At 38.8% G+C, this 26,922-nt stretch overlaps 1 long non-coding RNA gene across 1 annotated transcript; it reads right to left on the bottom strand.

The window, feature by feature from the left end:
- Positions 1-3,416: 3,416 nt before the first annotated feature.
- On the bottom strand, positions 3,417-26,106 carry LOC117520216. The gene is made up of 3 exons (XR_004563572.1): positions 26,096-26,106; positions 10,873-10,878; positions 3,417-3,523 (listed from the first exon to the last, which is right to left on the bottom strand). It is a non-coding gene; the product is annotated as an uncharacterized LOC117520216 (long non-coding RNA).
- Positions 26,107-26,922: the final 816 nt, after the last annotated feature.

Here is a 26,922-nt window from a genome sequence, read left to right as displayed (position 1 = left end):
ACATGGTTGGGGTGCAAAATTGTATCTGTCTATATATAGATGTGTGTGTATATATATATATATATATATATATATATATATATATGTACATGCATATTGGGCGAATTAATTGTTGTATTAATTGCTGAAGCATTGCAAATTCCTGGAGGGTCTGGTGTAAGTTATTGTCAGGATTCAGATTAAATTAGCTGTGGGCCTCTGGGCTAAATTTGTACGTGGTCCCTTAAAATCCCATTATAATAATGGTATATCTATGTCAAATTCAAACATTGCAAACCACTCTTTAAGTCATATAAAAACACACACACACTCATGAAATCATCTCTTTTAATGAAGCGTGTTTTCAGACGGCTTCAAAGCGTACATGATTTTTAATTTTTGCTTTTATAAACTACAAACAAAAAGTAGTGTAAGCTCACATCATGCAACAGGACAATTTTATGTTAGCAATTCTTGTTATGGATTATGGCGGTGGTGGTGGCGATGGGATAACATTACTTTCTGTTAGAAACTGCATAACAGAATAACGCCGGTGAATCCTGCCTCCAAAGGGTGGAATTTGAATAGACTCAGCAGTAGTTTTGTTCACTCTAACACTCCATATTCAAATACATTTTGCAAATCAAACAAAAATAGCTTCTGCTACTTTGATGGTCTGAACAACATTAAACTGCAATGCAATTTGGCTAAATTATAGGCTGCTGGACTGCAGTCATGACCGTAAAACCAGCTGGCTAGTACATCAGAAAAATAACCACAAAACATGGACAAAAGTAGAATATGATGACATATAATACCACTAATTTGTCAAGATGTTCGGTTGTATTGGTGGGGTATTTACATGTTGGGTAGATTTTCACTTAATGTCTTTTTGTGTGACTGATAAAAATATAACCCAATACATAAAAGTCACACAAACAAGTTGAGCAAACCCATTATGAAACATTTGCGGCAGACTCAAATGTCATTTCATTTCATTTACATAGCGCCAAATCACAACAAAGTTGCCTCAAGACCCATCACACAAATAAGGTCTAATCTTACCAACCCCCAGAGCAAGCACACAAGCAACAGCGGTAAGGAAAAAGTCTGATGATATGCGGAAGAAACCTCAAGCAGACCAGACTCAAAGGGGTGACCCTCTGCTTGGGCCATTCTACCGAGACAATTGACAAAACGATGTCCGCTGTCATATCAGCACATTCATGTAACATGCAATATTCCTGCAATCTCTTGCTAGAAAAGTAAAGAAAATACCTTCTTATCTTGTGTGCAGCTTAGTGCTATGTGCAATAAACATTGTCTCAAGTTTTAGGTACTTACTATGTGTGCTAATTATAAACCCAAACATCTGGTGCTGAAAATGAAGCCAACACAAAAGTCCAAAATCCTGCAGTTCTCTGAATGTCCACTTGAGGCTGGCTCCAGAAGCAAGTCATCTCCTACAACCCCTGGCAATAATTATGGAATCACCGGCCTCAGAGGATGTTCATTCAGTTGTTTAATTTTGTAGAAAAAAAGCAGATCACAGACATGACACAAAACTAAAGTCATTTCAAATGGCAACTGTCTGGCTTTAAGAAACACTATAAGAAATCAAGAAAAAAAATTGTGGCAGTCAGTAACGGTTACTTTTTTAGACCAAGCAGAGGGAAAAAAATATGGACTCACTCAATTCTGAGGAATAAATTATGGAATCACCCTGTAAATTTTCATCCCCAAAACTAACACCTGCATCAAATCAGATCTGCTCGTTAGTCTGCATCTAAAAAGGAGTGATCACACTTTCCACCAAGTGGACTGACATGAATCATGGTTCCAACATGAGAGATGTCAGTTGAAACAAAGGAGAGGATTATCAAACTCTTAAAAGAGGGTAAATCATCACGCAATGTTGCAAAAGATGTTGGTTGTTCACAGTCAGCTGTGTCTAAACTCTGGACCAAATACAAACAACATGGGAAGGTTGTTAAAGGCAAACATACTGGTAGACCAAGGAAGACATCAAAGCGTCAAGACAGAAAACTTAAAGCAATATGTCTCAAAAATTGAAAATGCACAACAAAACAAATGAGGAACGAATGGGAGGAAACTGGAGTCAACGTCTGTGACGAACTGTAAGAAACCGCCTAAAGGAAATGGGATTTACATACAGAAAAGCTAAACGAAAGCCATCATTAACACCTAAACAGAAAAAAACAAGGTTACAATGGGCTAAGGAAAAGCAATCGTGGACTGTGGATGACTGGATGAAAGTCATATTCAGTGATGAATCTCGAATCTGCATTGGGCAAGGTGATGTTGCTGGAACTTTTGTTTGGTGCTCTTCCAATGAGATTTATAAAGATGACTGCCTGAAGAGAACATGTAAATTTCCACAGTCATTGATGATATGGGGCTGCATGTCAGGTAAAGGCACTGGGGAGATGGCTGTCATTACATCATCAATAAATGCACAAGTTTACGTTGATATTTTGGACACTTTTCTTATCCCATCAATTGAAAGGATGCTTGGGGATGATGAAATCATTTTTCAAGATGATAATGCATCTTGCCATAGAGCAAAAACTGTGAAAACATTCCTTGAAAAAAGACACATAGGGTCAATGTCATGGCCTGCAAATAGCCCAGATCTTAATCCAATTGAAAATCTTTGGTGGAAGTTGAAGAAAATGGTCCATGACAAGGCTCCAACCTGCAAAGCTGATCTGGCAACAGCAATCAGAGAAAGTTGGAGCCAGATTGATGAAGAGTACTGTTTGTCACTCATTAAGTCCATGCCTCAGAGACTGCAAGCTGTTATAAAAGCCAGAGGTGGTGCAACAAAATACTAGTGATGTGTTGGAGCGTTCTTTTGTTTTTCATGATTCCATAATTTTTCCCTCAGAATTGAGTGATTCCATATTTTTTTCCCTCTGCTTGGTCTAAAAAAGTAACCGTTACTGACTGCCACAATTTTTTTTCCTGATTTCTTATAGTGTTTCTTAAAGCCAGAAAGTTGCCATTTGAAATGACTTTACTTTTGTGTCATGTCTGTGATCTGCTTTTTTTCTACAAAATTAAACAACTTAATGAACATCCTCCAAGGCCGGTGATTCCATAATTTTTGCCAGGGGTTTGTATATATCCTCATGGTAAAATCCCCAAATTGATAGCAGAAATAATCTCTCTTTTTTTTTTTTAGTTTTGGTGTCTATAGCTAGTTTCACGTAAACTGTATGGAGATGAATTATTACTTTTTAATAAGTCATCAATTTAAACTATTTTAAGCCGTAAAGTTCTGAATAATTAAGGGTGTGGTCACTTTGGTGGCAACTATGCACCAGCGGGTGGAGTCCAAACACCTGCACCCCGCTAGCAGTGGTTGCTAGCTGTTGTGGACCTGATCATCTTTGTTACTTCAGAGCATTTTATTCCAAATAGCTGAGATAATATGGCTTGCTGTGTGATTAACTGCACTAACTGACCATCTAAGAAGTCCATGCTCCAGTATTTCCATTGAGTGAAGTTTTAGTATTATTACCTCCACCAAGGAGGTTAATGTTTTCGGTCGCGTTTGTTTGTCTGTCTGTCAGCAGGATAACTCAAAACGTTTTGAACGGATTTTGATGAAATTTTGTGGAGTGGTTGGAAATGACAAGAGGAACAAGTGATTAAATTTTAGTGGCGATCCAGATCACGATCCGAATCCCGATGCTAACGCGTTAGCATGTCTATGGCATTTTCAATGTTCAAAGTTAGCATTAAGCAGTTGCAGCTGTCATCACGTTCGGGTGCATTTGTTTTCAAATTGTAATATTTCTTAAATTTATTTTTGTTTATATATTAATAATCTAATGATTATTATATACAATTTTAGAGAAAGAGACAAAAAGAAGTAGATCACTGTGCCAAGGAGGGAATCTCTTTAGGGTCAGTGACCCTATGGCCTTGTTTAGAGAAGTGTTTCATAAATGTTAAAAAATTCATATATTTGCAGTTTAGTTGAATAATAAATTGAATTTTGTCTCTTATTTGTTTTTGTCTATAAGCACATGCAATATCAATATCAGTGCTCAGATGACAGTAGCTTCTGGGAAAGGTGCAAGTTGCAATAAACTGTGATGCCAAGCGCTAAGGATACATGCTATCCAGTCACAGCAGATGAATGTTTTTTTTTACTACTGAGCAAACATCACTGTTAGACTTTTTTAGGTTCAATGATTCCACGGCGTGTAGATGTTATGGCGTCAGTGACCCCATGGCCTTGGCAGAGGTTTGCACTCTCTGAGTGCTTATAGGTTAATTAGTGTGTTAGCACTGAATAGCACGTACCAGTAGCATTGTGACATTAGTTCCACTGAGGGTGCAACTGGTACTGATTTAATATTCCATTCATATATTTTAACACCTACACTCATGCCACCCATTATGAAAACCACCGCACAGTCCGTAAAATATGTGTTAATCAAACCTAAACTAAAGTTAGTCTGTTAGCCTTAGCTTGTGAACTGCAAGATGACATATAAAAGTTTTCAGGCTTCATTCGTCCCAGGTCACACTGGTATTCCCCACACTCCACCAATTTATTCATTTATAAATTGGTTGGGAGTTAAGTGGGGTCGGGGACTGCCAAGCTGGCGACATTTGGAGCATCAACATTTGAGCTTAAAACCTGGTCTTCAGACAACCTATGGGTGACATCATAGAGGGCTTGCCCAGTATATATACAATCTATGGCAGGGGTTTTCAAAGCGTGGGAGAGTGCGCTCCCCTCAGAGAACAAATGAATACCTGTGCTCCCCCACCTACACACATACACACAATTTCAACATCTTCGTGTGTTTCTTTTTATTCTTTTACACATCTTAAACACATTTTCAAAGTATTTGTACATTTTTAAGGAACTGTCTATGCATTTACACATTTTACACCCTTTTCAAAAAACATTTTAAACATGTTTTTAAAGAACTTTCTATTCTTTCACACATTTAACACACTTTTCAAACATTTTAAACATTTGTTTTTAAAGAACTTTCTATTCTTCTATTTTTACCTTTTCTCATATTTTAAACATCATTTTTTTAAACATCTCTGTGTGTTTTTAAATGTCTTTGGCATAACTAACACATTTTAACATAAACAGTATTAATTCAACTTCAGGGATGGGTATTGATACAATTTTATCGATGTTGATGCCATTATTGATTCCGCTTCGATCCGATTCCCTTATCGATTCCCTTATCAATACCTCCTGTGAATTTTTTGTGTACTAAAAGTGGGCTTTACATGTTTTCTATGTCAACAGCATTTTATTAAGTCTTAAAGTAAATAAATATGAAATTGGTCACTAGATCCTTGATCTCTGGACATAAATAAAAATGAACAAAATCTGTAGTTTTTGTCAAAAGCATTTCCTTTCAGACATTAATGTCACTCCATACCTCTGCTCAGCTGGCTGCGCTGCACGTCAGCATCAATGTAATTCATAAAGAATGAAGGACGCCTCATTATGGGAGGAAAAAAACATTTCAGTCTGTTGTAGTTTGTTGTCTGTGTTACAACATTTGGAGGTGTCATTTGATTTAAAACGGTGACTCGCTCTGAAGTTATTATTTCTGGCCGGACTCTAACTTGACTCGGCAGAGAGCCACACAGCAGAGTCCCAGTTAGCGACTTTAATCCGCACAAAAGTGATTCACGATTGACATTTTTAAATGGCTTTGAGAGGGGTTAAGAAGCGGACTTCCCGCTTCTGAAAAGCAGCGAAGCAATGAACCAATGAAGCGGTTGATTACAAACCCGCTGCAGGGTCTGCAATCAACGCAAAAAGAAATGATAATTTTCCCGATAAAACACCCTCAAAAACAACGGCCACTCTGAAGGACTGATAAGGGACTCGTTAAGCAAAAAGAGTGTTGATGTCGGTGGATCGAATCATTTCTTAACGATTGCTGAAAAGAACCGGTTCTTGATACACATTCCTTGCGCCCCCCACCCCCCAGGAACTCTGCCGCCCCCCAGGGGGGAGCATGCCTCACAATTTGAAAACCACTGAGCTATGGTTTTTTTTCTGTTTGTGTTATTATTTGTTATGACACAAGTATTTTTTGTTCTGGGGGGGATTTGCAGAAACTACTAAGGAACATCACTACAGAAATGGGAAAGCTGAAAATGTGGTTTGACAGAAACAAATTATCATTAAACTTAAGTAAAACAAAATATATGTTATTTGGCAATTGTAATAAAGACATACAAGTACAGTTACAAGTACAGGGGGTGGATATTGAAAGAGTATATGAAACTAAGTTTCTTGGGATGATAATTGCTGATAAAATAAACTGGAAGTCTCATATAAAACATATACAGAGCAAACTGTCAAGAAGCATTTCAGTTCTGAACAAAGTTAAATACATTCTGGACCACAACTCACTCTGCATTCTCTATTGCTCACTGATCTGATCTTACCATATTTACACTATTGTGCAGAGGTCTGGGGCAATAATTATAAATGTACAACACAACCATTATTCATACTGCAGAAAAAAGCTATAAGAATAATTCATAATACTGGTTATAGAGACCACACAAATTCAGTATTCTTAAAATCAAAATTTTAAAATTTACTGATCTGGTTCGTTTTCAATTAGTACAAATTGTGTATAAAGCAATAAACAATTTACTTCCTGGAAATATTAAAAACATGTTCTTTAATAGAGTAGGGGATTATAATCTGAGGGGGGAGTTTTGTTGATCATTGTTTAGTTGTGTGCACTTTGTTTTTCTACCTTGTAAATATGTAGTATAAAATCACACACATTGCATATGTAGGTATGTGTGTATGTAGGTATGTGTATATATGTATATATGTATGTATCTACACTAGAGATGTTTATGATGACGGGACTTGAGTTTGTGTTGTGTTAAATGTGTTTGTAGCATGGCCCAAGCAGAGGGTCACCCCTTAGAGTCTGGTCTGCTTGAGGTTTCTTCCTCAATACATCGGAGGGAGTTTGTTATGTGTCGACGCGGGTTGAGGAGCGGACCTGCGTCAGACAGGACCCAGCGCTAAAAATAACCAGAAAGCAGTTCCAAACAGAAACTATTTATTATTCACCTGTGCTTAAAAGTGTAAAAACATAAAAACAACGTCCCTCTGGTGGAGTGATTCGTGGCTCGCTCTCCAGCGCCCGCAAGGATTAAAGCCGGCGTTCCTGGACTTCCTACCACTGCCAAACACCCCCCAGGTGGACACGACAAACTGATTCTCTGTGAAGCAAAGAGAAGGTGAGGTAAGTCAACAGATACAACTATATCTTCCAATAAACACACGCTATCAGCAACACACTCAGGTCAGTGTCCTTTTTTTACTTTATGCAAATGAGCAGCTTCTCACAACAAGTGGAGGATCACTTATCCTTCACGCCACAGCAGTGAGAAGCAAACTACACAATTCTCTTCACAATTCCAGTATACTGTGTAACAAAACACCAAGTTACTATCAACAATTACTTAAACACTTAATTACCTTTCGTGTGTGCTGACAGCATGTGTCCTCACCCCTCCCTGCTTCACGGGCTCGATGTGTCAAAACCCAGGCGCGGTCCTCAGCGTCTCACAAACGAACGTCACAAGGTCGAGTTCCCGGCAGTTCTGCTTGAATCACACATGACTTAAATGCAGAACGCCATCCAATTATCTGCTTCAGCTGCAAGTCGTCCAGGTTGCACGTGAGCACCAATCACAGGTGCTTTCCATGATGTTGATGAGGGTGAAGACTCTTCAGCCAGCACCTTCTTCACAGACAAATCAGCCCTCATGCCACCTGGAGAGCAAAGAAAAGAAAAGAACACCAAAACATCCAGCCACGCCCCCCCCAACACACAACAGAGTTTTTCCTTACCACTGTCACCTGTGTGCTTGCTGTGGGGGTTGGTAATGAGTATATATGTATGTTTGTATGTATATAAGGGGTGGGCGTTTATAAGCTTTGCTTCTGCTCACCCCCTTTTGGTCACACGTCACTGTGGAATTGTCTTGTGTATCAGTTTTTTGTTACTGTTGAGTTTGTGTGCCAAATAAATAAATTCATTCATTCATTCATTCAAAAAACAACAACAATAATAATGTATGCAACATTTTTATGATGAAAAATGTGGGTCTCTATGTGACTTGAGGCCTTCATCACAGCCCCGGCAAGACTCTGCAATAATCCACCCCTGTATACTGGAACAAGTTTAATCCTTTTCAGGAAATACATTCACATAGTGTTTCCAACACATCAGACACACAAAAAGTGTCACATTGAAGCTGCAGTAGTGATAAATCAATAACTTTGAGAAAAATCAAAAGTGGTGTGATTAAATTGCTTTGTTTTGTAGCAACATTTTGTGAATTGAATATAAAGCAATCTGCAGCACTAACAAGAGTGAGGTAGATGTCAGAGGTATTGCAGAAACTGATTGATTTTGCAGCGACAGATGTTATGTAAGAAGATTACCTTGAATGATATACAGTGGTCAATCACTATAATGCAGTTCACCTTTCACGGCCTTGTTGTTTTACTGTTTTTTTTAGTCCAGTTTTGCATCCTTTTTTCTTTTTTCTTTACAGCGCATTGTGTTCTGCGTGTCTGTTTATAAGAATCTTCTCGCCCAGAAGAAAAAAGAACACCAACAACTACCCATAACTGTGTTCTTCACTCGGAAAAAGACGCCTGCACCGTGGTGTCACTCAGTGGAAAAAGATGCGACAGCGGAGCGGCACCAGGACAAAGAGGCGCGATCAGAGGAACTGTGAAATACTGGTCAGTCACTATTAATAATTTCTTATGTGTCCAACCTCGTAGGTTGATTGTTAAAATTAAATTTGTTAGTTCTAAAAGCCATCATAAGTATTTATAGGAAAACCTTTTATTTTTATTTCTCAAACAAATCTTTGGGCCTGAAAACAGATTGGTCTTATTTTTCTACTAAGGTTTGAACTTTGAGAATGTTTATACAAGAGAGAAAAGTGAGAAAATGTTAATGCTTGTTTGAGAAAAGTGTATAGTGAGGGGTTTTACAGCCTTAAAACATCTACAATAATTGTAAAAAAGAACGCTGACTACTTCGCGGATTTCGCTTATCGTGGGTTATTTTTAGAACGTAACTCCTGCGATAAACGAGGGACCACTGTATAGAAAGAAACTGATGTGATCGTGAAGACTCAGGATTCTGTGTTTCATGACAAATAAATCCTTCAGGGCATGAGGTGTTTTAGCTCATCCTTTCATCAGTCTCACATGATTAATATGACATGATTTGAGACCTTTTGAAGGAATTAAAACAGATATAAAGCCTCATTATTTCTCAAAGGAAACAGCTGCTTCATCAGTAGTAACAATGGTCATCTTTATTTGCTTTTTAAAGAACTCACAGAGATCTAAGTGCTATGGGTGAGTCAATATACAAATAATTGTTTGTTTTTTTTGTTAATGCAGTGATAAGAATATTTCATTCAGTGAAAGATGAAATATTACATTCAACGAGGAATGAAAAAACATTCATTATTTGTTTTATATAACACCTAACAATCCTGGCAATGTAGTTCGTACCCGATGCCGTGCATTGACTTTTTTGTGTACAGACTGCCATTTGCTTTCCTCAGTCCAGCAAAAAAAAAAAAAAAAAAAAATCACAACAAAAATCTGCTGAGCATTTAATCCGACAGAGGTTGTACTTCAGGTAGCGACATCCCAGCGAATACTGCAAGTGCCTCCAGGTGGCTTACTGGATTTCTTTTTTATGTTACAAGAATGAGCACAATCAATAAAACAAACCCCGCCATGTTTGTTTTTAAGCTAAGCGCTGTCGCCCCTAGTGTGAGCGCGTGGTGGTCGCTGCGTGAAATAGCACAAAATGTATAGAACCAAAATTGCACACTAAATAGAACCAAAATTGCACAGTAAATGGAACACAATGAAAAATGGTACGAATGATCCATATCACGTGACATATAAACCACCAATCAAATGACAAGGATCTATTTAGGTGTAATATCGTAATGTTAGATATTCCACAGATAAAAGATTAAAGCATACAATACTTTAGCTGCAAATCTAGTCTACAACTCAAATTAGAAAACATGGGGACAACTTAGAAAATGCAAAAAAATAAAAACATAAATGCAGTGATTCTGACATTTACTTTGACTTCTGTTTCATCGCAGACAGTATGAACTCAAGATACTTCATGTCAGTACTTCCTGACTGTGGCATTCAGATGCCATTTGGCCTCAATCGGCATAAGTGTATTAGTTTGAGTGAGCAACCAGGGTACGTCACGCTGCTGTCTTGCTGCCTTCACTCTGATTGGCAGTCACCGTCAATCAGCATTTACCTAAAATACACTTCTTGTCTATTTTGGCACCGCCTGGCAAGCTGCATAGTGACTACTTTTCTCTTATCACTGTAAAAACCCACTCTGATTGAAAATGAATGGCAGCTCTTCGCTTTGCCTCTTTCTCTTGTAGCCAGTGTGATCAAGGGGTTATGTGGTGTGAATGCATGCTCCCAGATCCAAACAAATGTGGACATTTACATATTTAGCAGATATTCTATAAGACACAGTGATCCTATTTTCAATGCTGCATTATATATATACAATTGAGTGCAGTTTCTTATGGTGCATTTAGTGTGTCAGGAAGAATTTGCTGTAAATTGTTGGTAAATGCTTGGTCTTGTTGGATTTGTGAGAATCTACTGAATCTACTGGTACGTTTCCATGTAACAATAAGAAATGTACTCAAAACTTGGATTAATCTTTTTAGTCACATAGCACTACTATTATTCTGAACACTACTGTAAGTATTTAATCCCCTAGAAAAACACACCTTAACAACTGGTACAGAAACATTTGTCTGCCATTACAGAGGTCAGACGTGTCCTGTATCCACACACTGCAACAGGGATTTTGGTCCACTCCTCCATACAGATCTTCTCCAGATCTTTCAGGTTTGGAGTTTCAGCTCCCTACAAAGATTTTCTGTTAAGTTCAGGTCTGGAGACTAGCCAAGCCACTCCAGGACCTTGAAATGCTTCTTACGGAGCCCCTCCTTAGTTTCCCTGATTGTGTCTTTGGGGTCATTGTCATGCTGGAAGACCCAGCCATGACCCATCTTCAATGCTCTTACTGAGGGAAGGAGGTTGTTTGCCAAAATCTCGCAATACATGACCCCATCCATCCTCCCTTCAATACGGTGCAGTCGTGCTGTCCCCTTTGCAGAAGAGCACCCCCAGAGTATGATATTTCCACCCCCATGCTTCACGGTGGGGATGGTTTTCTTGAGGTCGTTCTCATCCTCTAAACACGGCGAGTGGAGTTGATTCCAAAAAGCTCTATTTTGGTCTCATCTGACCACATGACCTTCTCCCATGCCTCCTGGTCACTGTTGATGGTCACTTTCTGGTTGGTAGGTGTTCAAATACTTATCTCATGCAATAAAATGCAAATTAATTATTTAAAAATCATACAATGTGATTCTCTGGATTTTTTTTTTTTTTAGATTCTGTCTCTCACAGTTGAAGTGTATCTACAATAAAAATTACAGACCTCTCCATTCTTTGTAGGTGGGAAAACCTGCAAAATTGACAGTGGATCAAATTATTTCCCCCACTGTATGTATGTGTATATGTATAGATATATTCAAATCTCTTTGGTGTTAAAGATATGCAGATGTGGGTGTGTTTATAATGTTTTGTTCATGTGGGTTTTGACATATCTGGAATAAATTAACCTGAATACTCTCACTACAAATCACAATGTCATCTGCAAACATCATAGACCATGGAGACTTCGGTCTGATCTTATCCATTAACCTGTCCATCACCACTGTAAACATGGACGACTCCACTCTCACTTTGTCTCCAAACTATCATACCAGCACTATTCCTCTGATATGCTTATTCTTAATCCTGTCCATTCTCATCACTCCCAAGTCTGTTGTGTTTTGGGTAACTCCACCACATCTAAGTCATAGAATACAAATGGTCACACTTCTGTTGTGTATACGAGGGCTGTCCGTAAAGTATAGGTCCTTTTTATTTTTTTCAAAAACTATATGGATTTCATTCATATGTTTTTACGTCAGACATGCTTGAACCCTCGTGCGCATGCGTGAGCTTTTCCACGCCTGTCGGTGACGTCATTCGCCTGTGAGCACTCCTTGTGGGAGGAGTCGTCCAGCCCCTCGTCGGAATTCCTTTGTCTGAGAAGTTGCTGAGAGACTGGCGCTTTGTTTGATCAAAATTTTTTCTAAACCTGTGAGGCACATCGAAGTGGACACGGTTCGAAAAATTAAGCTGGTTTTCGGTGAAAAGTTTAACGGCTGATGAGAGATTTTGAGGTGATACTGTCGCTTTAAGGACTTCCCACGGTGCGGGACGTCGCGCAGCACTCCCAGGCGCCGTCGTCAGCCTGTTTCAAGCTGAAAACCTCCACATTTCAGGCTCTATTGATCCAGGACGTCGTGAGAGAACAGAGAAGTTTCAGAAGAAGTCAGTTTCAGCATTTTATCCAGATATTCCACTATTAAAGGAGATTTTTTTTAATGAAAGACGTGCAGGCGGATTGCAGCATCGGCTCGCTGCCGCCGCGACGCTCCGCCACAGGAAAAACACCTCTGTTGGAAGCCTTAAGGACAAGTTGGAACATGTCCAGCTGTTAAACAATTTCTCATATACTCACTCTACTGAAAGCCATCAAAAGCCGCCTGGATTTTACAAATGGTTATCAACACGGAGGTGTTTTTCCTGTGCCGCCGCACCGCGCCGGCTGCGTCCCGACGCGCGGACCCGTCCGCACGTCTTTCATTAAAAAAATCTCCTTTAACAGTGGAATATCCGGATAAAATGCTGAAACTGACTTCTTCTGAAACTTCTCTGTTCTCTCACAACATCCTGGATCAATAGAGCCTGAAATGTGGAGGTTTTCAGCTTGAAACAGGCTGACGACGGCGCCTGGGAGTGCTGCGCGACGTCCCGCACCGTGGGAAGTCCTTAAAGCGACAGTATCACCTCAAAATCTCTCATCAGCCGTTAAAATTTTCACCAAAAACCAGCTTAATTTTTCGAACCGTGTCCACTTCGATGTGCCTCACAGGTTTAGAAAAAATTTGATCAAACAAAGCGCCAGTCTCTCAGCAACTTCTCAGACAAAGGAATTCCGACGAGGGGCTGGACGACTCCTCCCACAAGGAATGCTCACAGGCGAATGATGTCACCGACAGGCGTGGAAAAACTCACGCATGCGCACAAGGGTTCAAGCATGTCTGACGTAAAAACATATGAATGAAATCCATATAGTTTTTGAAAAAAATAAAAAGGACCTATACTTTATTGACAGCCCTCGTACTTTTCTTTTCACTCTTGCAAGATACCTTTCGCTTACAAATCACTACTGCCACTCTTCTCCACTCACTCTACCCTTCCTGTATTCTCTTTTTCATCTCTTTCACATACACTAGATTACTTTAAACAGTTGACTGAAAGTATTTAAAGTCATCTATCTTCCTCGAGTCTGTGTAACTGCGTTATTCCGCCATGCTGTCTTTCATTCGAGGACATGTACTTAATCTCACTTCTACTCATTTTCATACTACTCACATTCTACTGGATTTTCTACTCACTAAACATAAATTAAACACACAAACATTCAAATAGATGGGGTTAATACTGAAAGAGTTAAGGAAATTAAATTATGTTACAGTTTTATTACAAAATGGATTAAATTCATTTTCCCTCAAAATTCTACTCACAACACCCCATAATGACATGAAAAAAGTTGTTTTTTTTTATTTCTGCAAATATATTAAAAAAAATAGAAAACTGAGAAATCAAGTCTCCTGGTCTTCTTTCCACTATCTAGATGTCACACCCAATACCTTCCTAGCTGTCTCTCGCACCACTTCTATAGTTAGTACCCAGTTATCCAATATCACTTCACTTCCACACAGAGCCTTTAACACATCTCCTCTCTGAATTTCACACAACAGTATTCTTTCTTCAGTTTCCAAAAAAGCCGTCCTACAAACCAACATCTTCAACTGGCTAACCACACCACTTCAAAATCTACATTTTAGTTACCCCCTGGCAGATCCCGAGCAGCCGGGAAAGCAGGCCGACTGGGTGACTGTGAGGAGGAAGTGTAGTTCAAAACAGAAGCCCCGTGTACACCGCCAACCCGTTCACATTTCTAACCGTTTTTCCCCACTCGGCGACACACCCGCCGAGGATCAAACTCTGGTTATTGGCGACTCTGTTTTGAGAAATGTGAAGTTAGCGACACCAGCAACCATAGTCAATTGTCTTCTGGGGGCCAGAGCAGGCGACATTGAAGGAAATTTGAAACTGCTGGCTAAGGCTAAGCGTAAATTTGGTAAGATTGTAATTCACGTCGGCAGTAATGACACCCGGTTACGCCAATCGGAGGTCACTAAAATTAACATTAAATCTGTGTGTAACTTTGCAAAAACAATGTCGGACTCTGTAGTTTTCTCTGGGCCCCTCCCCAATCGGACCGGGAGTGACATGTTTAGCTGCATGTTCTCCTTGAATTGCTGGCTGTCTGAGTGGTGTCCAAAAAATGAGGTGGGCTTCATAGATAATTGGCAAAGCTTCTGGGGAAAACCTGGTCTTGTTAGGAGAGACGGCATCCATCCCACTTTGGATGGAGCAGCTCTCATTTCTAGAAATCTGGCCAATTTTCTTAAATCCTCCAAACCGTGACTATCCAGGGTTGGGACCAGGAAGCAGAGTTGTAGTCTTACACACCTCTCTGCAGCTTCTCTCCCCCTGCCATCCCCTCATTACCCCATCCCCGTAGAGACAGTGCCTGCTCCCAGACTACCAATAACCAGCAAAAATCTATTTAAGCATAAAAATTCATAAAGAAAAAATAATATAGCACCTTCAACTGCACCACAGACTAAAACAGTTAAATGTGGTCTATTAAACATTAGGTCTCTCTCTTCTAAGTCCCTGTTGGTAAATGATATAATAATTGATCAACATATTGATTTATTCTGCCTTACAGAAACCTGGTTACAGCAGGATGAATATGTTAGTTTAAATGAGTCAACACCCCCGAGTCACACTAACTGTCAGAATGCTCGTAGCACGGGTCAAGGTGGAGGATTAGCAGCAATCTTCCATTCCAGCTTATTAATTAATCAAAAATCCAGACAGAGCTTTAATTCATTTGAAAGCTTGACTCTTAGTCTTGTCCATCCAAATTGGAAGTCCCAAAAACCAGTTTTATTTGTTATTATCTATCGTCCACCTGGTCGTTACTGTGAGTTTCTCTGTGAATTTTCAGACCTTTTGTCTGACTTAGTGCTTAGCTCAGATAAGATAATTATAGTGGGCGATTTTAACATCCACACAGATGCTGAGAATGACAGCCTCAACACTGCATTTAATCTATTATTAGACTCTATTGGCTTTGCTCAAAAAGTAAATGAGTCCACCCACCACTTTAATCATATCTTAGATCTTGTTCTGACTTATGGTATGGAAATAGAAGACTTAACAGTATTCCCTGAAAACTCCCTGCTGTCTGATCATTTACATTTACTCTGATGGACTACCCAGCAGTGGGGAATAAGTTTCATTACACTAGAAGTCTTTCAGAAAGCGCTGTAACTAGGTTAAGGATATGATTCCTTCTTTATGTTCTCTAATGCCATATACCAACACAGTGCAGAGTAGCTACCTAAACTCTGTAAGTGAGATAGAGTATCTCATCAATAGTTTTACATCCTCATTGAAGACAACTTTGGATGCTGTAGCTCCAAGTGCCTGACTCCATGGTATAACTCACAAACTCGTAGCTTAAAGCAGATAACCCGTAAGTTGGAGAGGAAATGGCGTCTCACTAATTTAGAAGATCTTCACTTAGCCTGGAAAAAGAGTCTGTTGCTCTATAAAAAAGCCCTCCGTAAAGCTAGGACATCTTTCTACTCATCACTAATTGAAGAAAATAAGAACAACCCCAGGTTTCTTTTCAGCACTGTAGCCAGGCTGACAAAGAGTCAGAGCTCTATTGAGCTGAGTATTCCATTAACTTTAACTAGTAATGAATTCATGACTTTCTTTGCTAACAAAATTTTAACTATTAGAGAAAAAATTACTCATAACCATCCCAAAGACGTATCGTTATCTTTGGCTGCTTTCAGTGATGCCGGTATTTGGTTAGACTCATTCTCTCCGATTGTTCTGTCTGAGTTATTTTCATTAGTTACTTCATCCAAACCATCAACATGTTTATTAGACCCCATTCCTACCAGGCTGCTCAAGGAAGCCCTACCATTATTTAATGCTTCGATCTTAAATATGATCAATCTATCTTTGTTAGTTGGCTATGTACCACAGGCTTTTAAGGTGGCAGTAATTAAACCATTACTTAAAAAGCCATCACTTGACCCAGCTATCTTAGGTAATTATAGGCCAATCTCCAACCTTCCTTTTCTCTCAAAATTCTTGAAAGGGTAGTTGTAAAACAGCTAACTGATCATCTGCAGAGGAATGGTCTATTTGAAGAGTTTCAGTCAGGTTTAGAATTCATCATAGTACAGAAACAGCATTAGTGAAGGTTACAAATGATCTTCTTATGGCCTCGGACAGTGGACTCATCTCTGTGCTTGTTCTGTTAGACCTCAGTGCTGCTTTTGATACTGTTGACCATAAAAATTTTATTACAGAGATTAGAGCATGCCATAGGTATTAAAGGCACTGCGCTGCGGTGGTTTGAATCATATTTGTCTAATAGATTACAATTTGTTCATGTACATGGGGAATCTTCTTCACAGACTAGGGTTAATTATGGAGTTCCACAAGGTTCTGTGCTAGGACCAATTTTATTCACTTTATACATGCTTCCCTTAGGTAGTATTATTAGACAGTATTGCTTAAATTTTCATTGTTACGCAGATGATACCCAGCTTTATCTATCCATGAAGCCAGAGGACACACACCAATTAGCTAAACTGCAGGATTGTCTTACAGACATAAAGACATGGATGACCTCTAATTTCCTGCTTTTAAACTCAGATAAAACTGAAGTTATTGTACTTGGCCCCACAAATCTTAGAAACATGGTGTCTAACCAGATCCTTACTCTGGATGGCATTGCCCTGGCCTCTAGTAATACTGTGAGAAATCTTGGAGTCATTTTTGATCAGGATATGTCATTCAAAGCGCATATTAAACAAATATGTAGGACTGCTTTTTTGCATTTACGCAATATCTCTAAAATCAGAAAGGTCTTGTCTCAGAGTGATGCTGAAAAACTAATTCATGCATTTATTTCCTCTAGGCTGGACTATTGTAATTCATTATTATCAGGTTGTCCTAAAAGTTCCCTAAAAAGCCTTCAGTTAATTCAAAATGCTGCAGCTAGAGTACTGACGGGGACTAGAAGGAGAGAGCATATCTCACCCATATTGGCCTCTCTTCATTGGCTTCCTGTTAATTCTAGAATAGAATTTAAAATTCTTCTTCTTACTTATAAGGTTTTGAATAATCAGGTCCCATCTTATCTTAGGGACCTCGTAGTACCATATCACCCCAATAGAGCGCTTCACTCTCAGACTGCAGGCTTACTTGTAGTTCCTAGGGTTTGTAAGAGTAGAATGGGAGGCAGAGCCTTCAGCTTTCAGGCTCCTCTCCTGTGGAACCAGCTCCCAATTTGGATCAGGGAGACAGACACCCTCTCTACTTTTAAGATTAGGCTTAAAACTTTCCTTTTTGCTAAAGCTTATAGTTAGGGCTGGATCGGGTGACCCTGAACCATCCCTTAGTTATGCTGCTATAGACGTAGACTGCTGGGGGGTTCCCATGATGCACTGTTTCTTTCTCTTTTTGCTCTGTATGCACCACTCTGCATTTAATCATTAGTGATCGATCTCTGCTCCCCTCCACAGCATGTCTTTTTCCTGGTTCTCTCCCTCAGCCCCAACCAGTCCCAGCAGAAGACTGCCCCTGCCTGAGCCTGGTTCTGCTGGAGGTTTCTTCCTGTTAAAAGGGAGTTTTTCCTTCCCACTGTAGCCAAGTGCTTGCTCACAGGGGGTCGTTTTGACCGTTGGGGTTTTACATAATTATTGTATGGCCTTGCCTTACAATATAAAGCGCCTTGGGGCAACTGTTTGTTGTGATTTGGCGCTATATAAAAATAAATTGATTGATTGAATTGATTGATTGATTTTCTTTCTGGTTAGATATCATCTATAGGACAGAATCCACCTCTGTGCACCTTCTTCCACTCTTAGAAGTAACCCTGTTCTCCTCCTCCTTCTTAAAATATGTATTCACCATAGTCATTTCCATCGTTTTTGCAAACCCTACCACCATCTGCCTGTCCACATGCCTCTCTTTGACAGCATACCTACTTGTCACTTCCTCATCACCTTGGCTCCCATTGAAGTTCACTCCAGTCCCCACTCTTTCTTCCTTAAGTACACTCTCTATCATCTTTAACGCACTCCAGAAATCTTTCTCAACCATTCGCACAACTCACTTACAGGTCATATATTCTGATGACATTCATCATCACCCCTTCAAATCCCAGCTTCACACTCATCACTCTGTCAAACACTCACTTCCAGTCACTTTTTAATATACTCTTCCTTCAGAATGACTCCCACCCCATTTCTCCTCCCATCCACACCATAATAGAACAGTTTGAAGCCACCTCCAATGACCCTGGCCTTACTTCCCTTACCAAAAAGTAGTATATGCAAATATGTTTCAAGTATACTTCTAGTTTACTTTTTATATACTTATCAGTACTATTTTTTGGTAAGGGTTCCCTTCCACTTGGTCTCTTGTACACACAATAGGCCTCATGTATCAACGTTGCTCACTTGTGGCGTAAATTTACGGTGTAAATTTGAAGTACACCAAAGTTGCCGTGATATGTATCAAGCAGTGCGCACCTGCCCATTTCCAGCGTACGCCTGACATGACCTTGATAAATGCGGCAGGTGAAAACAATCGTAATTATAATAAACACGCCCATAAATATTCAGACTCCGTTTCAGACACACCCTCATTTTACGACATGGAAGCCAGGTAGACAGCAAAGAAAAAGAACTCCACCAATCACGACGCGTGCCAATAGAGCGTCAAAAATGGCCGTCATATCAGTTGTTTTGTAGTATATAATCAAAAAAGTGTTACAGTGGTCCCTCGTTTATCGCGGGAGTTACGTTCTAAAAATAGCCCGTAATACACGAAACCGCGACGTAGTCAGCATTATTTTTTACAATTATTATAGACGTTTCAAAGCTGTAAAACCACTTTATACACTTTCTCAATCAGGCATGGACATTTTCTCACTTTTCTCTCATGTGTAAACACTCTCAAAGTTCAAACCTTAGTAGAAAAATAAGACCAAACTGTTTTCAGGCCCAAACATTTGTTTGAGAAATAAAAATAGCTAGAATGTTTTCCTATAAATAATTATGATGGCTTTTAGAACTAACGAATTTAATTTTAACGATCAACGTACGAGGTTGGACACATAAGAAATTATTAATAGTGACTCACCAGTATTTCACAGATCGCGCCTCTTCGTCCTGGCGCTACGCCTTTTCCCACTCACATCTGGCTGCAGGTGTCTGTTTCTGAGTGACAAACACAGTTATGAGTAGTTGTTGGCGCTCTTTTTTCTTCTGGGCGAGAAGATTCTTATAAACAGACACGCAGAACACAGAACACTGTAAAAAAAAAAAAAAGGCATGCAAAATTGGACTAAAAACTCCGTGAAACGGCGAGGCCATGAAAGGTGATCCGCGTTATAGCGAGGGACCACTGTATTCTCTTTTCACATGTCAATAATTCTTGATATGTGGATATTTGCTCACTCAATTAATAAGACACACCTAATTTTTCAGATTTCTTTATTCTTAAAATGTATTTCTTTATTTATTTTATTGTGACAAACGAATGGAGACGACACAACCTGATTGCAGCACGGACGAAGGGAATGACAACACTACAGTTGTAATTATCAATTTCATAGTCTAAAACAATCACACCACATAAAGTTAAGCTCAGCGCTGCTCTGGCTCCAGGCTCTGGAGAAAAAGGCGAGCAGCGCTTTCTTTGCGGTCAGTGCTGTGGCCATGGATCGTGCTCGAGACCAACAATCCCGCAAAGGCGGGATTTGTATTGATTATTATGTAGTATAATCAGGAAAGTGTTATTTATGTAACATATGCATTGATTTGTATAATGGCACTGTTTATCATGTTGATCATTTTCATTTTTATGTGGATTCCAGCGCTGGTTCATTTTGGTGTATAATTTACGCCACCTCTCGACCTGGTGCATATTTTCAGCGCAGCGTACGCCAACGACCACATTGATAAATGTCAAGTAGCGCAGCCGTTTTGGCGTACACCCCATATACACTCAAATATCGCCGTATGCACGTTGATACATGAGGCCCAATATGTCTACCTTTCCCCTCTACACCAGCTTAACTAGGTTTCTCTCTTTAAAAGTCCCCGTGTTCAATGTTACATCCATCCTCCTAACCTTCCTGCTCTCACACTGCATATGGACACGCCTTCCCCTTCTCTTTCACCTCCCTCACCAAACAGGAGCAGTTGTAAATTTGCGTCTGGTTGCCTGCTGGACAACAGGCCGATGGCAGTTGTTGGTAACATAGGCCTCGACTGATCCAGGATTGAAATCAGTTTTGTGATCTGCATAATTGATTTGGCACAATTTATCCGTCTAGATGCAACCAGCCTCATTTATTCAGGCTTATGACCTGCACTCAGAATGTATTGGCTTGTGTGCACTCACCTGTGGCTTTGCTGTCTTTCCCCATTTCTTGGCTTTGGAAAAGCTGAGGCTTTGAGCATAGAAACAGATCAACAGACAGACTAAACAATCGCCTCCAGTTTATTAACATGACAATCCCAATTAATAAATGGCATTATATTGTAACTCATCAAATTAAAAGGGTAGATAATAAGGACAAACCCTTTCACAGCTTGTCCTGTAAGACCTATAGCCGCTCATCGGCAGTCCACTTACCAGGCGGCATTTAAGAGGCTACGTTAAGCGGCTGACTGAATTATTTGCCATCTTAAAAAGCTTATTTGCATTTAATGAGGTAAACAAGCATGTTTGTGTCAAATTAACCCAACCTGCATGTCTTTGGATGTATGAGAAAGCCGGAGCACCCAGAGAGAGCCCACACAAGCACAGGGAGAACATACAAACTCCACACAGGAAAGGCCACAGGCAGGAATCCATCCCACGACCTTCTCACTGTGAGGCAACAGTGCTAACTACTAAGTTACTGTGCTGCCCACTCAAAAACAACAAACCATATCATTTTGAAACTCACTAAATTAAAAGAGCATATAATGAGGGGAAAGGCATCACATGGCTCAAAACAGCAACTTTGTTTTGCCTATATAATATCTGATAGATGTGTCTGTATAACGGCTGAGTGGATCCTTGACATTTGATTGGTGCTTTGTATGTCATGTGACATGGATAGTTGTCCCATTTGTGTTGCGTTGCATTTAGCATGCAAATTTGGTTCTATTTACCATGCAAATTTGGTTCCATGCGTTTTGTACCATTATACACTGCAAACCCCGCCCACACACACACACTAGTGGGGGTGGCATTTAGCTAAACATAGCGGTGTTTATTTTGCTGACAAATGACGATTTGAACAAGGTAATTGGCAGTGCTAATTCTTCTAACACACACACAAAAACAAATCCACTACGCCATGAAGACCTGGACAAATTTTTTTGACTCGATTTTTGCTGGACTGAGGAAGTATACAAAGTCTTTTTTTTTTTTTTTTGAAATATCACAGACTACATCTGTTTTTCCAAGTTGACTGAGAACAATTTTGGACTCCTGTTTAAAGTTTGTGTTGAACTGTTGATGTCAACGCACTGCACCAAAATGTAAGTCCCTTTTCTGTTGTGTATAAATTAATATAATATCAAAAGGCAAGCATCTATTTTAGTTGTTATACATAACAAATAATGAATGTTATTACATTCTTTCAATGGAACAAATATTTGATGAGGTGAATGTTGCATTCAACGAGGCTGCCTCGTTGAATGCAACATTCACCTCATCAAATATTTGTACCATTGAACTCATAAACACATTATTGGTATACTGTCACCTACACTGACATATTCTCACGATGTTTTGTGTTCATCTGACGAAATGTTATGCACAATATTTCATGTGTCCTACGGATTTCCACACACATTCGACACACATTTCATATTTAACATTCAGAAACATGCATTATGGTTAGATTTAGGGTTAGTGCAACAATAATAATAAATATAAGATAACACTGAGGTTTCTTTCTTTGAGTCAGATAATCTGCCACCTCGTCTTCGACACCCTGCCGGAGAAGGAATTGATGGGATATGTATGAATTCTTCTGAGAAATACATATAAATATGCATGGATTTTTGTGGATTACTTTGTCTCTGCATTTGACAATGGATTTTTCATGAGAATACACTGAATACCCGAAAGAATGGGAATGTCAGTCTGGATTAAAAGAATTGATAGAACATGTTTTGGTACTGCAATTTGGTGATGGCAAACTCAAAGAGGTTTTAATTCAGTAAAAGCCTATTTTCAGACACACTCTTGCCAATTTATTAGGTACACTTAGATAAAATAAAACTAATTCTGTTTTGTGGTCCTGCAATAATTTGTCACTTCATGAGGATTATAATGTTTGCAGTGTTTTGGAATCTATGCTACACCCATTTTTTAGATCATTGTTCTGGCCTTTGAATTATTTTATCAACTTCTCTATTACTGGTTTATTAACAAACCTTATTCTACAGGAACTACATTTGTGAAACATCTGTTCCCAGTTTAACATTACTGGTGACTTGTTAACTTCTGAAATTTGTGCCTTTGTTCTCTTTCTTTCCCACACACATACACACCCTCTTGTCTAGTACACTGAAAGCACCATAAATATATAGAGGAGAGATAAATATTCCGACTAAAAATGGTGACATGCAATTAGGTCTTGTGCGATTCTCTCTTTAAAGTGGAGCCACTTGACTGAGTTATGGTCCGCCTGAGATGCCTCCTCCGTCAGCTCGGCCCTGTGGCTCCTGAAAGGTGCCAGCAGATGAAGAACAGGGTGGTAGGGTTTTTTTTTTTTTTTAACTGGGCCCTCAATCTTTCTTGCTGTTAATTAAATTGGCTTCAGATTCAGTCACCCTTTTTCTAGTAATTGCAGAAAGTCAATTACAAGATCAACCAATCAGATCTGTTTGATTACAACAAATGCTATGATCCGTGGACATCATGACATCATTCAGTGTCATGGTGCCCAATGGCAGGCCTTAGATTGTGGATCATCAAAAGCGTACAAATTAAATTGTATGTCGACTGCAACATTGTGTCCATGTTTCTATTTCTATAAGTATAATTTATAATAGAAACCACTGGAGGTATCAGCCAGAGGAAAAACTAAAATAAATACAGGTGAGAGCGAACAGAGGAAAAGATGAATACACTGAAGTATGATTTACGGGCGCAAAACTGGAAAGAGGTATACACTGAAGGTGATGTTGATAGAGCATATGGAGCTTTTTAAAAAATATTTACATCACTACATGAAAAAAAATGTCCAATAAAACAATACGGTAGAAAACAAAAATTCAAAGATCGGCCATGGTTGACGAAAGGATTACAAAATGCATGTAAAAAGAAAAATACTCTATATAAAGAATTCATAAAACTAAGGACTAAGGAGGCAGAAAATAGATATAAGAAATATAAAAATAAGTTAACTAATATTATAAGGGTATGTAGGAAGGAATACTATAGTAAGATATTATATAATAAAAATAATATCAAAGGAATATGGGATATATTAAATAGCATTATTAAAAATGGCACAAAACAGCAGAGCTATCCTCAATATTTCATTGATAACAATATCAGAAAGGAAAATATGGATGAGGTGGTTAATGGCTTTAATAATTTTTTTGTAAATGTTGGACCTAACTTGGCAGAAAAGATTCCTGATTCACTGTTATCTGAGGACTGGAATGATAGTCTTACAGAGAGGAATCCCTGTTCAATGTTCGTCACAGCAGTGGAAGAAAAAGAAATCATAGATATTGTTAACAATTGCAAATACAAAACATCTACTGATTTAAATGAAATTGACATGATAGTTGTAAAACAGGTCATTGAAGGGATTTCAGAACCATTAACATATATTTGTAATTTGTCATTTCAAACTGGTAAATTTCCCAATGAAATGAAAATAGCCAAAGTTGTACCGTTGTATAAGACTGGGGATAGACACCACTTCACACATTATAGGCTTGTTTCTTTGCCTCCACAATTTTCCAAAATATTAGAAAAATTATTCAACAATAGATTAGATAAATTTATAAACAAACATAAATTACTTATTGACAGTCAATATGGATTTAGAGCAAATAGTTCAACATCACTGGCATTAATAGAATCAGTTGAGGAGATTACAAATGCCACAGATCATAAATTACATTCAGTTGGAATATTCATAGACCTTAAAAAAGCTTTTGACACAATCAATCATGACATATTAATCAATAAACTTGAACGGTATGGGATCAGGGGATTAGTGTTGCACTGGGTGAGAAGTTATTTGAGTAACAGAAAACAATTTGTGAAGTTGGGGGAATATACATCATCATGCTTGGACATTGCTTGTGGTGTCCCACGGGGGGTCAGTATTGGGTCCGAAACTCTTTTTACTGTATATAAATGATATTTTTAATGTGTCCAAGATATTAAAATTAGTATTATTTGCAGATGACACAAGTATTTTTTGTTCTGGGGGGGATTTGCAGAAACTACTAAGGAACATCACTACAGAAATGGGAAAGCTGAAAATGTGGTTTGACAGAAACAAATTATCATTAAACTTAAGTAAAACAAAATATATGTTATTTGGCAATTGTAATAAAGACATACAAGTACAGTTACAAGTACAGGGGGTGGATCTTGAAAGAGTATATGAAACTAAGTTTCTTGGGGTGATAATTGCTGATAAAATAAACTGGAAGTCTCATATAAAACATATACAGAGCAAACTGTCAAGAAGCATTTCAGTTCTGAACAAAGTTAAATACATTCTGGACCACAACTTACTCCGCATTCTCTATTGCTCACTGATCTGATCTTACCATATTTACACTATTGTGCAGAGGTCTGGGGCAATAATTATAAATGTACAACACAACCATTATTCATACTGCAGAAAAAAGCTATAAGAATAATTCATAATACTGGTTATAGAGATCACACAAATTCACTATTCTTAAAATCAAAAATTTAAAATTTACTGATCTGGTTCATTTTCAATCAGTACAAATTGTGTATAAAGCAATAAACAATTTACTTCCTGGAAATATTAAAAACATGTTCTTTAATAGAGTAGGGGATTATAATCTGAGGGGGGAGTTTAACTTAAAACATCAGTGGGCACGTACAACATTAAAAGGTTTTTGTATTTCTGTTTGTGGAGTGAGGATGTGGAACAGATTGAGGGTGGAGCTCAAGCAATGTCCAAGCATGAACCAGTTTAAGCAGCGGTATAGGTACATGTTTTTTTTCTAGGTATAAGGAGGAGGAAGGGTGTTGAGGGTTAGGGTGTTTTGTTGATCATTGTTTAGTTGTGTGCACTTTGTTTTTCTACCTTGTAAATATGTAGTATAAGATCACACGCATTGCATATGTAGGTATGTGTGTATGTAGGTATGTGTATATATGTATATATGTATGTATCTACACTAGAGATGTTTATGATGACGGGACTTGAGTTTGTGTTGTGTTAAATGTGTTTGTAGCATGGCCCAAGCAGAGGGTCACCCCTTAGAGTCTGGTCTGCTTGAGGTTTCTTCCTCAATACATCAGAGGGAGTTTTTCCTTACCACTGTCACCTGTGTGCTTGCTGTGGGGGTTGGTAATGAGTACGTATATATGTATGTTTGTATGTATATAAGGGGTGGGCGTTTATAAGCTTTGCTTCTGCTCACCCCCTTTTGGTCACACATGTTACGGTGGAATTGTCTTGTGTATGAGTTTTTTTTTACTGTTGAGTTTGTGTGCCAAATAAATTCATTCATTCATTCATTCAAGTACTGTCATGTGACATATGTTTCCCCTAAGTCAGCTGGCGTACCTGTGATGTCACCCCAGCAGGGTGCGAATTATATTATGACAAACAAACTACTCAGTCCTGGTCAGCATCATTAGCACCGCTGAATATTAAAGACAATTAAACTGTGTTTAGAAATAAATCCGAATTAACCAGCTTTGTATCTTCAGAATATTTAATCTGATATCCAAAGTGAACAACGGCAAAATGGATTCATATAGTGCAGTGATTCCCAAAGTGTGGGCCGCAGCTCCCTGGTGGGCTGTGAAGGTACTGCAGATGGGTCAAAGAAGGGTTTTTATTCAGTCTCCCATATGCCTTCTGGTAAACTGTAGCTGAAATTTCATGTTTTCTGTTGAAGAAAGTGCCACTCTACTGTGAAGCTGTGACTGGTGATGCAACAATCAAAAGTTGCACAATGCATAACTTCTCTAATCACAACCACAGAAACCTAAAGCTCTTTCAGAGCTGTCATGGGTGTTTTCGTGGCTTCCCTCACTAGTCTCCTTCTTGCACAGTCACTCAGTGCCTCCTCCAGACACATTTACCATGTAGTGAAATACTTTTTGTATTTCTTAATGATTGGTGTGAATAAAGTCAAAGACATATTTCAGTGACTGGAAAATATTTATATATCATCCCCCAAGTTGTGTAAAGAAACCCTGGCATAAAAGTGATGTGTTACTGTAGGGTGGAATATACTTTATATCTGTATTTTTAT

The sequence above is a fragment of the Thalassophryne amazonica genome, chromosome 11 (assembly GCF_902500255.1).
Source record: "Thalassophryne amazonica chromosome 11, fThaAma1.1, whole genome shotgun sequence".
NCBI classification, from domain to species: domain Eukaryota; kingdom Metazoa; phylum Chordata; class Actinopteri; order Batrachoidiformes; family Batrachoididae; genus Thalassophryne; species Thalassophryne amazonica.
The sequence above is the reverse complement of the archived record's forward strand: the minus strand, read 5'-3'. Positions and strand labels throughout refer to the sequence as shown.